The 12,958-nt window shown below is 39.7% G+C and overlaps 1 long non-coding RNA gene across 1 annotated transcript in view; it reads right to left on the reverse strand.

Moving 5' to 3' along the window:
- The window catches only part of LOC308195482, a 36,483-nt gene extending 30,341 nt beyond the window's left edge, over positions 1–6,142 (reverse strand). Inside the window, exon 1 of the long non-coding RNA XR_013951535.1 lies at positions 6,080–6,142. This is a non-coding gene — a long non-coding RNA (uncharacterized lncRNA). The remainder of the gene's footprint in view (positions 1–6,079) is intronic.
- Positions 6,143–12,958: the final 6,816 nt, after the last annotated feature.

A 12,958-nucleotide genomic window follows, 5' to 3' on the forward strand; every position in this document is an offset into this window, starting at 1 on the left:
CACAGAAAAAGACCATCTTAGGTGGATATCACAATATAGTGGTTAATGGAGTCAAAACTTTTTTGGAGAGAAAAATTTGCCCTTTTTTTGTTCTGTAACTACAAGAAGTCAGCTCCATACACCTTTTAAAGGGGTGCAGAATGAGAGGGATTGTAACAGAGGAGTGCATCATGAACAAGCTCCTGCTATAGATGAGTAGTTTTAATAATGTTTTCTAGCTTAAGTTAGTACTGAAGCTAGATTTGATTGACTGTGGGAGCCAAAGGCCTTTTTCAGAGCACAGTCCACATGGGATCAAGTATAGCCTGAACAAAAACAAGCAGGAACTGTTCCCTGAATGTGTTCATCAGTTTGCAGGACGAAGAAGCTGCCTGTTTTTGCAGAGGATATATCAACATCACTGAACAACAGCTTTTTAATAAAGCAAACACAAGTTGTTTGCTTCCTCTTAAAGAAGGGAGATAATCCATTCCCTAATCAATTAGTGCTTTAAGCTTTCTCGGTTTTGCTCTCTGAGTTAGTTTTCTCAGTCTAGGATGCATTTTATAATACGGTTGTACGTACAGATTATTAAAGAAATGAACTCCATAGTGTCTATACGTTGTGCCACAAAAATACTATGAGAGGAAAGATCCAGAATGGATTCTAAAAAAAGTCAACACAGTTGACAATTTAAGGGGCAGGGGCTGTTTAAATCTCATTTGAAGATTTCAGCTAGGATAAAACTCTCAGAAAACTTTAAAACAGAAAAGCAAAGAAGATTGGGGCGGAGGAGGGAGCAGACAGGGGAAGGGAAAAGGTGGTGCAAGAGGGACAAGAATTTCCTCAACAACCTGAGTCTAGAGGCTTAATGTGACTTCCAGCCTGTTCTCCGAGTTCAAACAATTGTCACAGGATTTTTGTAACTTTCAGGTAGTATACAAAGCAGATAATAAGAAAAAAAAGTCTTGTTTTCGTATGTTGATCATAAAAGAGAACATGCAGCTCAGGGGAAAATGGGATATCAAAAGCCTCTGTAGATGGGACCCCTGGCTGCACATCTGCTCAGAAGAGTTATGAAGACAGATTACTACATGGAGGATAAAAGGCATACCAAGTGTTAAGGTTTACATAGTAGGAACACCCAAGATGCAACTTACTACTCAAAATTCAAGTATACAGGTGTCTTCAGGTATCCATGTGTCCTGCTACTCTGAAGAAAACAAAATATCATTTTCTACACTGAAATGCACACAGTCTTCGACCACACATGCATGCGTAGTTAGAGCTCCAAGGACTTTGCCACATGGATCTAACACCTGGAACTCGTTGTTGCAACACATTCTTAATCCTGATCTGCATGGAGAGTGCTGGGCCTCACAGCACTGGATGCATTCCAGTACCATTATTAGTCTCACAGAGGAGCCAGCAGAAAGCAGCAGCATAGATTTAGGAACAGATTTCCAGATTCCCCATTCAGTTTTTGGTTGATTGCATAAATCCAGTGCTTGGAGGAGTTAAATGCCTGCATACTTTTCCAGGAGAAAGACACTCTCAATGAGCAAAAGCTAACACACAGCTCTGCCAGTTTTCCTGCTTTAGGAGATTAGGCTTAAGACACAGATAAACCAAGTGTTATCGAAAACAGAAAGATAATGCGGGTCAAGGACTTGGAGGATACTGTTAGCTAATTTTCAGTAGAAACTCAGGCTGATAAAGCTGCTGGAAAAATTAAAAATCTTTCACAATTATCAGGTTGTTCAAGACACATTCAAAGATCAACTACTCCTCAAAGTTGCATTTCTCTGTTATAGGCAGGGAGGGGTTTAACACTGCTTTGAACAGTGCCTTCCATCAGCACACAGATTTACACTTGACCAAGTTTCTTACCAGCTTTTGCATTTAACCAGTTTCTCTGGTTTACCAAAACCAGCTTTACCAAACAGAAAAGCCAGCCTTAGCAAGACTGCAGTATTCTTGCAGTCTCTCAGGTAAATTTTCAATGAAGACCTCATGTATAAATTAAGATCTACCCTGGTTTTACCAAGGAAAGGAGTAGTTAGCACTGTCCAACTTCAAAACACCAGAGCTTCAAAAAGGACAAGTCCAGACGCTGCCCTTAGCTGTTAGATAGGCTCTCACATTGGTTCCAGCTGTACCACCTAGCTACAATTAGGGTTGAGACTTTGCTGAGATAGGCCATTAACCATATAGTTAAAACCAGTAATTGGACAACACTTCAGGAACAATGATTTGCATTTATTGTCAATCAGCATGATTGCACACCAGCTCTGCTTGGTTTGATAGACTACTGGAATTCCTAACAGCAAAAGAAATACGATGAAAGGGCTTGAAATACAGCAACAGATTATCACAAACCTAGATCTCCTATACTAATCTGTGGTGCAGCTTTACAGAAGACTTTCTGTGACCTAACACCCACGACCACATTGGGGTAAGGTTTAGGGTACACTTGGTCAGATTTAATTACAGATTAATGAGTTTTAGGAACAATATTTGAAGCACAGCCATGATGCACACTGTAGCAACCATAAAACTAAAGACTCAAATTTCATTTTCATTTTGCCAGCTATCTTCTTCAGTGACACATGAAACGTTCATATTCTACCTAAGATCATGAGTGTAAAACAGGTGGTATGCACTTAAAGATGTATTTAACTAGTTGTGTTCTTTTCAAATTTACCAGAAGCTAAACATATCAGTTGGCAAACAGCAGTAATAGCATCCATGGTCTGAGAAGAAACAACGGAACTTTCTAAAAACAGAAAGCAGACTACATCTACCAATTTAGTATCTTCAAGCTTCCTTGCCACAGACACACGACTTAATGCACCCATGGCTTTCCACCTCAAGTAAGCTGTAATTGGCTGTTGACACACCCTTGACCTCCCAAATCCAATAGGATTTAGAGCACTTCACTACTTCTAAGTAGACCTCTCAGTGTGTTTCCAGAACAGCCCAAAGAAACCTGCTGTATATCACCATCACGATTAGTATTCAGAGTTCTCTTTACTTGACAAGCTACCTCTCCTTTCCAATTCCGCCACCCAAGCTGATAGCTTGAAGCTCTTTATAACATTTTGCTACGTGCTGAAGGCCCTTCCATACATTTTAAATGGAGACAAGATGAAAGAGGTGCTTTCTCTTACCCTTAGTAGTTAACAGGATGCCCTCAGGGAGTCTAAAACAGAGATCTTGAAAGAGAATAAAATGCTCCTGAGCTGCCAGAGGTGGTCTGAACAGACATACACAAAGGCTGCTGACTACAGCAGTTGAAAGCAGGCTCTTAACATCACAGGTAGCTACTATATTCTTTAGACCCCTTGTCCAAAGGTGTAAGGAGGAGCCAGTAGAGTTAAGGATTTTTATGCTCCTGATGTGGTCGGCAACTCAAGAAAGCTGAATTCAGCTTCATGCTTCTATCTCTGCAAGAGGATTTGAGGCCAGTACATCTCCCACTAGTGTCAGTGACTACTTTTGCCTTTTACATCACCATCTTTTTGTTGTCTGGTTTTAGCATCGCACCTATTACTACGGGTATCTTTTTCCAGAAAGCTTTTCAAAAGCTTTCTTCATGTAAATAGATTACAAATCCTTTTAGCTAATTCATATGAGCAGGCCATTTATTTGGGCTTGTTCCTCTCTTATTGTATGAGGATCATTAGATTTGCTAATACTAATACAATAACTAAGTTATCAAGTCACCAAAAATAAAAAGTATCACTCTCTGCTTTAGAGTCTTTTTCATTTGAATGACCTAGGAGAAAGGACTGATGAAAACATACCCATTAAAAATTGTAATGGCAAGAATACTATATCTGTATCCAAGGAATTCACTTAACGCTCACAAAACACTACAAAAGACAGCCTAGCTGTGTAGCTTCCACATTGCTTTTTTATATTTCATTTACTGGAGCTTTCACAACTTGTTATTCCATGACTTAATGGAAAACTGCCTATGCCACATTATTTTCAACACAGCATACACAGTCAATAGGCTCTGAATAAATTAGGAACAAGTCATTGCTAACAGAGGAGATGAAAGGAACACACATTCAATGTGGTTCAAAAAAGTTACCTACTAAATAGTTAATGAAGATTCAGTCTGAGAAGGCACCATGAAAAATACTCATGTAATGTGAACGAGATCATTAAATCACAAGTTTATACCTCATTTATAAGCAAATAAAAGGTAAGTTTAATCTCTTTTTGAAGACTTTATTTCAAGAGACCCTTCTACATTGTTTCAGAGTAAGAATCTCAATTGTCCACCTATTTTTATCTGATTGTGCCAAGAAACTGCTCTAATCAAGACATTACAGTGTGTGGACTGCAGTCATCAGTAGAATCTCCTGCATAGTACATGCTGATACTGTTGAAACCTGAAGGCCTTGCTGAAGATAGCATCTTCCTCACTTTCCACTGACTGTGAAAGAATCCATCATACTTAAGATCATACCCTTGAGAAGTTAGTGTCCTGAAGGCTTGAAGGCTTTTAGTGGCAGGCATTCAGTGGTCTGAAGAAAAATTTTGAAATATTTTCCTTCCCCTACCATTTTTAGAGGTGAGAATATAACTGATTATTTTCTGTTCACTGTCCAACCAGATTATAACTGCAAGTTGTAGTTTCAAACACGGTTGCAGCAACTACCCCTTTCAGCTGGGTATTGAACCCATGAGACAGCTCAGGGGTCTCCTCTTTGTCTCCACTGTACTATTTGGTGACTAAGAAAGTCTCAAAAGCACTGTAACCACGTGGTATTTGCAAGTGAAAACAAAACAGCAAATACAAAAGTACTGAGTATAGCAGCATCTAATCTGCTATTTCACGTCTGTTCTCCTAGTGTTTTCACTAATCTTACTATCTTGTAACTTTACTTAACTCAGAAGGATTCCTCAGGCAAGAAGGGTGGTGGTGCAAACGATCTAGCACTCGGTCTCTTGGTAAAAGCTGTTTCTGTGAGCTCTCAGCTAGACTACTAGAAAGCAGTAGAAACTGCTCAGAAAACAGCTATAGTTTTTCTTAATATCTCTACATTGTCATGATTTTATTTAGATTGACCTAAATTTATGGGTTTTGCTGTCCAAGCATAGAATAACTACATTACAAAAATGACTGGGCTACTGCCAGCTTGCACAATCTACTGGGAAAACAAAATGTAAATTAAGACTTTATATAATGAGCTTTTGTCCTAATCAAATGTACGGTTGGGTTTTTCTTCTTCTACAATAGTTTATATCACACACACAACAATAGTGCAATAATAGTGATACATTTAACAAAACTATGATAGTACATGCATGTGCTAAAAGGTAAGAAAAAAGACTGGATGGAAAGATGGAACACAGAGGGCAGTACTGGAAACTTTATTGTTCTATTGTTTAAGCATATAAAACACTTCTATCTACAAATCAGTAGAGCAATTGATTCAATAAGCATAAGAAACACACTTTAAAGATCTCAACAGTTTCAACTCCTACCAGTAAGACTAAAGAAAACAAACACATAAAAAAATCCATTTGAGTAGTTTTTCCTGTGTGAAAGCGCTTTACAACATCTAACAATTTGAATCTGGACAGAAAAATCCATGTAATTAAAAAAAGAAAATCAGTACAAGGACATCCCTTTTGAAGTTAGCTTTTACTCCTTACCAAAGCAAAAATTGGGTCATCAGAGTATTAACAGATCCCCAATGACAATATAGTACCCTTGATTATTCAGCTATTCTTAATTAAAGGATTGGCATCACTCCCTAAAACAGAAAGTCCATTTAAAGTTTCTACTTCATCAAAGAACATTTACTAGCACTTTCTCCAGAAATCTTTCTGACCAACTTGTGACTGTACATCCAACAAACTAAGCCTGTACTACAGGACTGTAATCCTTTCACCATTTCAGTAAAGCACTATACCACCAGAACAAATAAATATCCAGATTAAGCCTAGACACTACGATGCCAAACTACTATGACATTCAGCAACTAAAAGTCAAGGTAATAGACTTCAGTCTAATGGGAAATAAGGGCTCCAACTCATAAAAACATCTTCCAACTCTCCCTAGGAAAAAAAAAAAGTTTACCTTTTGTCAGATCACAAAAGCAAGACTGCTAACCGCTTTGCCTAACACGAATTTGCAAAATGCCACTGAAAATTTACCTTCATGGTGTTGCCCAATAAAGCTGACAGTGTCTCCAAGGTCTTACAAGCTACAGCTGCCACTAGATGTCATACACCTGGAAAAGCAGAAGGAATAATAAATGCATGAACCCTGTGGTCCTAAGCCCCAATTACTTGAACTGCCTCAAAGAAGGTAAAGGAGCCAGCTTCTAGTTGTCCTGACCCTCCTGCATGTGAAACCTCAGGAGTTTTCAGTTAGTATTTATCTATCTTCTACCATAAAAGAGTGTGGCAGTAACATAAAATCATCTACCTCTATTACGTTTTCCAAACTTCTCTATGTCCTGCTGGTAGCCTGCTTAGAGCAGTAGCTCTAGGTAGGCAAGAGGTCTGCTCTCCCAGTCTCTAGGCCAGATGTCATTATCTCTTTTTCCATGTTTTGTCCCATTTATTTCAAAAACATTTTAATTCTTGTTGTTTATGACTGGTGAAAACCCTAGATAATAGCAATGCAAACTTCCATTGGATGGCTATGGTTTTTATTTAATTTAAGTAAAAGTTGGGCTACTTTTCAAAGCCATATACTTAATATACAAAAAAATAGATAGCTTTGATTTTAATCAGCATTGTGCTTTGAACACAGTCACCTAATTCCATTTGGGGATGCAGTCACACTAAATAAGTAAGCTACGCTAAAGAAAGCAGGGAAATCTGCCATACTGCTTTAGGTCCTAGATGTGAGCTATATTACAGTAGTACAAAGAAGCTAAACTATCGGTACTTTAGAAAGCATGGAATTCTCTCCAAATTACTTCTTTCCTTCTCTACCTATTAGATAATGTCCATCAGTGCCCTTATTTCCAAAAATCAAGTTGAATGCTCTTTTCCAAGTTCTGTAGTAACCTACTGAACCATTCTTCAAAAAATGACTCAAAAGAGCTGGACCACGTTCTGTCCAATTCTAGAATAAGCAATGGCAGTGTTAGCATAGGAGCAGCACCATACCCAAACCTCTCAAAATGTACTTTCTAACCTCTCCCTCACTATAAAATCAAAGGGCAGTTTTAAATGGTAACTTCTCTCAGGTCCTGCTGGTACCTGTGGGGAGGTCTGGATTCACCACAAGTGTGCAGCCATCTTGTGTTTCCTCACGCACTTGGAGTTAGTCATGTCGCCACGGCATGAGGCCCAGGCAGAGCGGTTCTTCAGTGACTTTGCATGATGGAGGAAATGGCTACACTGGCACCTCCACAGCCAGACAACAGAAGGCCTGGCATTTAGCCCCTCACATGGCTACACAACCGCCCGCAAACATGAAGGACTTTCTTGTGTTTGTGGTATCCACATTGTACCTTAGGACTCATCCGTTGAGCTGGGAAGAGATTGAATGCATCCACATGTGGGGGGACCTGGGTTCTTGTGTTTCACGAGAAAAAGCCAAACACCAGGAGGCCCCAACAAATGCTTCTTCCACCCAACACTGAAGCTAGAGCAGCCGGGCCTCCACCACCCTCACACCAGGCAGGGTGGGCAGCACAGCCGGCCTGGGGAGGTGCAGGGGGTCAGGCGGGACACAGCACAGGGAGTGAAGGCCAGGGGGCAGCAGCTGTAGGGGTGGCATTTCCAGGGCCCTGTGCCCAGGGACATGATTATGCCTCAGCCTGAGCTGGGAGACCAAAGGCAGAGGCCAATGAGCGGCCATGACTGCAGCAAGCTGTTTGTGGTGCCTATAGCCTGATGCTGGTGAACAAAATTTTTGAGCGACTCCACCACCCCGCTCAAATTGTACGTCTCCAAGGTCTGTGGGGTGAGGGTGCTCCCCTGTCTGAGTCTGCAGGCTGAAATCCTTCACAGTCTTCACATGGCCTCCATCTTGTCCAGACCTCTCACCCACAGCCTGCTTTGCCCTTGTGTCTCAGCCAACCAGAGAGAAGTTGCGGATCCAGGTCTGGTCTCCCCGGTGCTATCCCTAGAAGTCATTCAGGCTATACCTTCCATCGGACAGCACTTGCATTGCTCTGTAATTTCATCCCAGTGCCACCTCACTACATGGTCACTCTACCTTATAGCAGCCTCAGTAGAGCACTAGCTAGCAAACAAGCAGGGCTTCTAAAAATGACAATCTTCAATGACAATATTCTTCTTTTTCAATGACAATCTTTCTTCTTTTTTTTTTTTTTGGATTAAATACACAGTAAATCTCCAGTTGTCTGTCATTGTAGTTGCCCATACTTGATGAGAAAAAAATCTTGTAATTGTCTCAAAATTTCCTACTTCATCTTACTTACCATAGACATATAAACGACATAAACAGCTTTATTTCAAAGTGAGGTCTTGATGCAATACAAGAAACAGAAGTGAAATATTACACAAAGCAACTGTCTTACTGCCTGTTCCCATAGCTCTGTTAGCTGTTCACAGCTAACTCCCTGTAACAGATGTTTCATGCTGTAAGTCAAAATTGAGCCTCTGCCTCTGCATCAAGAGTTTATGAAATGAGCTAATTCAATTGCACAGTAAGAACTGCTGCTTCATGGCTACAGCAACTTCCGCAGTCTAACTTCAGCATGCAGAAGCTGTTTGGGAATTGAAATTGAATCATGCCCTTATCAGAGTCATCACTGGATGTTAGTAGAAGGTACTTTTACATTGCTTGGTTTTGGTTATTCAATTTATTTAAATCACATAATTTTATCTGTTTTGAATAATCCTTTAAAAATAAAAACAAAACAAGCAATGTTTCAATCTATTTCCTGCCACCCCAGAACGGAGAATGAACATATTGGTACCTCTACTGATGAATCTGAAATTTCTTTTGGTGATCAAAAGTTGCCACTATCAGCTTGTTCATGTCATTTTTTCCTTCAGACAAAACCACAGCTTTTTTTTTTTTCATTGCCAAGCCCACTCTCCCCATCAACTATATGGTATGGAACAACATCCAAATCTTGCCTTCATGCTGCGAAAGAACCTTACCTTCAATGCCTCTATTTCCCCCAGAGAAAAAAAAAATAAAAATTTAAATTTAAATTTAAAAAAAAAAAAATCACCTAATTCCATTTGATATGGAAAGAACATCAGGAGGTCTCTAAATTCCTCATATATATAAAACTACTTCTATTATCTTGTTCAAAGAGAAAAGTATTGGTTTATCAAAAGCTGAGTCCACCAAAAGTTGTGCCCTTATGTCATATGCGTGTACAATAAACACATTCCATGATATAGAATATTACAGACTTAGAAATATTGTAGGTATGCATTAGTGATCTGAATAAAGATAGGTCAGATGAATCCAAGTTACATTTGCTTCTTGCAAAGGTTAGAAGTGAGCGTCTTCTTAACTATATCTGCATTGCATTAAGGAAAAACTGCAAATTAGTTACTGAAAGAAGAAACAGAGGGCAATCGCTCAGATTTAAAGGGGTTTCTAGAGGGCAGAATTGTCATAAAAACTTTGTCGCAAGATCTTAAATTTGGCCAGTGCCAGAACATATTCTAAAAATAACAAAAAGATCAATGTTCTAACAGAATACCCTCTAACTCTTATTAAAGACTGCACTAATTTTGTATACAACCAGAAATTTGGGCAGAAGGCCCAATCAGCAAATCAAGGAACTGTTAATGAGTTAAAATGCAAAAAAAAAAAGACAATATGCAAGAAGCAGAAACAAGGATCGGTGACAAAACAGGAGTATAAAAGCACTGCTTGGGCAATTAGGGATGGTATCAGGAAAGACAGAGCTCACTTGGATCTTAGGCTGCTGAGGGGTATAAAAGGTCAAAGGAAAACAATTCTCTAAGTACACTAGTAGCAAACTGAAGTTCAAAGAAAACATGAAGCTGTTGCTCAGTGGAGGAGACAACCTGGTGGCAGACAACATAGCAAAGGTTGAAATACTCAATGTCTTTCTTTTGCTTCAGTCTTCACAAAGTTCCCAGATCTCCGCACATACCTGCACAGTTTGAGAAAGGAGGACAAGCAAAGGCAGAAGAGCTGGGGACTATTTTGAGAAACAGGGTATATTCATATTTATGGGGATAGGTAGGATCCATGCAAGGATGGTGAAAAAACTGAGTGATGTGATTGTGAAGCCACATCATCCTCAGATCATGATGATGATCCATGGAAAAGGGTTAAAGTTCCACTCATCTTTAAGACAGGTACAGAGGAATATCTGAAGAACTAAACATTCGCCAACTTCCACTCAGTACCTAGAAAGATCATGCAGCACATCTTCACAGAATCACAGAATCATCTAGGTTGGAAGAGACCTCCAAGATCATCTAGTCCAACCTCTGACCTAACACTAACAAGTCCTCCACTAAACCATATCACTAAGGGCTACATCTAAATGTCTTTTAAAGACCTCTAGGGATGGTGACCCAACCACTTCCCTGGGCAGCCCGTTCCAATGCCTAACAACCCTTTCGGTAAAGAAGTTCTTCCTAACATCCAACCTAAACCTCCCCTGGCGCAACTTTAGCCCATTCCCCCTCGTCCTGTCACCAGGCACTTGGGAGAATAGATCAACTCCCACCTCTCTACAGCCTCCTTTTAGGTACCTATATAGAGCGATGAGGTCTCCCCTGAGCCTCCTCTTCTCGAGGCTAAACAACCCCAGCTCCCTCAGCCGCTCCTCGTAAGACTTGTTCTCCAGACCCCTCGCCAGCTTCATTGCCCTTCTCCGGACTCTCTCGAGCACCTCCATGTCCTTCTTGTAGCGAGGGTCCCAAAACTGAACACAGTACTCGAGGTGCAGCCTCACCAGAGCTGAGTACAGGGGGACAATCACTTCCCTAGCCCTGCTGGCCACACTGCTTCTTATGCAAGCCAGGATAAAGATATTAAAGAGAACTGGCCCTAGTACTGAGCCCTGGGGGACTCCACTAGTGACCGGCCTCCAATTGGATTTAACTCCATTCACAACGACTCTTTGGGCCAGGCTACCCAGCCAGTTTCTAACCCAACGAAGCGTACGCCAGTCCAAGCCAAGAGCAGCCAGTTTCTGTTTTCAAACAAATGAAGAACAAGAAGGTAGTGAGGAAAAGTGTGGATTTACAAAGAACAGATCAGGCCTGGCCAATCTGACTGCTTTCCATAAAGAAATGACTTGCTCTGTGGACAAGAGGACAGCAGTGCATGTCATATATAACTCTCAGTAGTTCCACACATCAAAGCCACTATTTTTATCATTGTAAGAACTTCTTCTGCAATGCCTACAATCCATAAGCACCTTTCCTCAACTGTGAAGACACTCATGACTGCTCCAGGCTTCCAAGACCATTGTCTTTCCTGAAACTTTGGACCTCCTCACTCAGGTTTGCCTGTTTTAGGTGTTTCATGTCTTACTACAATTCCCAGCTGAGTTTTCTGCTTAGTTTTCTGTTTAACTCACTTGCACAGCATCTAGAGCAGTGATTGCATGTGAGTATCCTCTTGTTCTCTGAACTAATAATTCCTTGTATATTCCATGATTATTATTTTTTTCAATTAAATGATCCTGGAATTATCAGAAGCATTCATTCAACACTAAAATTCCAGGCCAACAAGTTTTATTCTAGGCATTTTACACCTCCAAGATAATTGTTTTCTTACATTAGTTCCAGTCTGCTGAATGTGTTGGGCAAGTCTTTGTACAGGCACGTAGATATAACACATATAATTTCTTTTAGTCAATCTCATCCTACTTTTCTCTTTTTAGAGATAGGAAAAAAAATGCAAATCTGTACCCATGTATTTAATTTCTGCTTATTTTGTGTTCTTTTTTGAAGACAGGAATCAAAAAAAAAATGATAATTCAGCTGAATTTCCTCTTCTGTGCTATTTTTGCACTTTTTTTCTTCCAACCTTTTAAAAGAAGATGTTTAGTTACACCTAGGGGAGTTTCTGATTATTCCATTAAAATATTTTAAATCAGTCCTTTGTGGCTCTTCTTTCTAGACTATTTCTTAAAACATCAAAAATACTTGGGACAGGTGGTTTACTTTAAAAGGTTGTCATTTTTATCATAAATGCTTAAACAATGACAGAAGAGAGAAACAAAACACTTCTGTGTTATTCAAAGGAAAGTTTAATTTAACTCATATTACACACTGATTTGACTCACACCAGTGCAAAAGAGAAATAAAAGACCCTTGATTACACCAATAGCTAGCATAATTGGAACCCAAACCAGGCCAGAAACCTTATGCAGCTACTGCCCTCTTAAGGTTTGCCAAAGGTAATGCTAGCAATTAAAATATTCCCACTAACTGGGAAGATGTAAAGCCTTACTGCTGTTTCCTCTGAAGCAGACCTGTTCCTGCAATTATACAAAAACATGAAATTGCAGTCAAAGTGTGGCAGGGCTTATCTGTTAACGTTAAGTACTAAATCTCTTCTCAGAAGATAATGTCTTCCTTTAGCCACAGCTCTGATCCTGCAGAGGCTTAGCATGCACATTCGATTCCGCACACAGCAAAGTCACCAGTTATACCACTGGGATCACTGTGCAAAAGTAAATTGCTCCATTTCTTTGTGAAATTGCAGACAGAATCTTTAAAAGTAGCCTTTTCTTATTGTGAGGACAATTGTAATGTGTAACAGTGTTTTGAATAATACATATTTTTAACATATATTTCTACTAGCAAAAAGAAGATGGTTGTGTCCAAGATTAACACATTGCAGAAATCTGACTAAAACAGATGTCCTACTTATGCTGGTCAGCTTAACGCAAAGTTATTTCAAGCTCTGCTTAGAGTGTCATTATATCACACATTACCAATTATATCATCTCAAAAATAAATCCAGATTTATTTATACACATTACTTAACCAGGACAAAGGGTATTTTTCATTCAGA

The sequence above is a fragment of the Anser brachyrhynchus genome, assembly GCF_964034855.1.
Source record: "Anser brachyrhynchus genome assembly, chromosome: 5".
NCBI lineage: Eukaryota > Metazoa > Chordata > Aves > Anseriformes > Anatidae > Anser > Anser brachyrhynchus.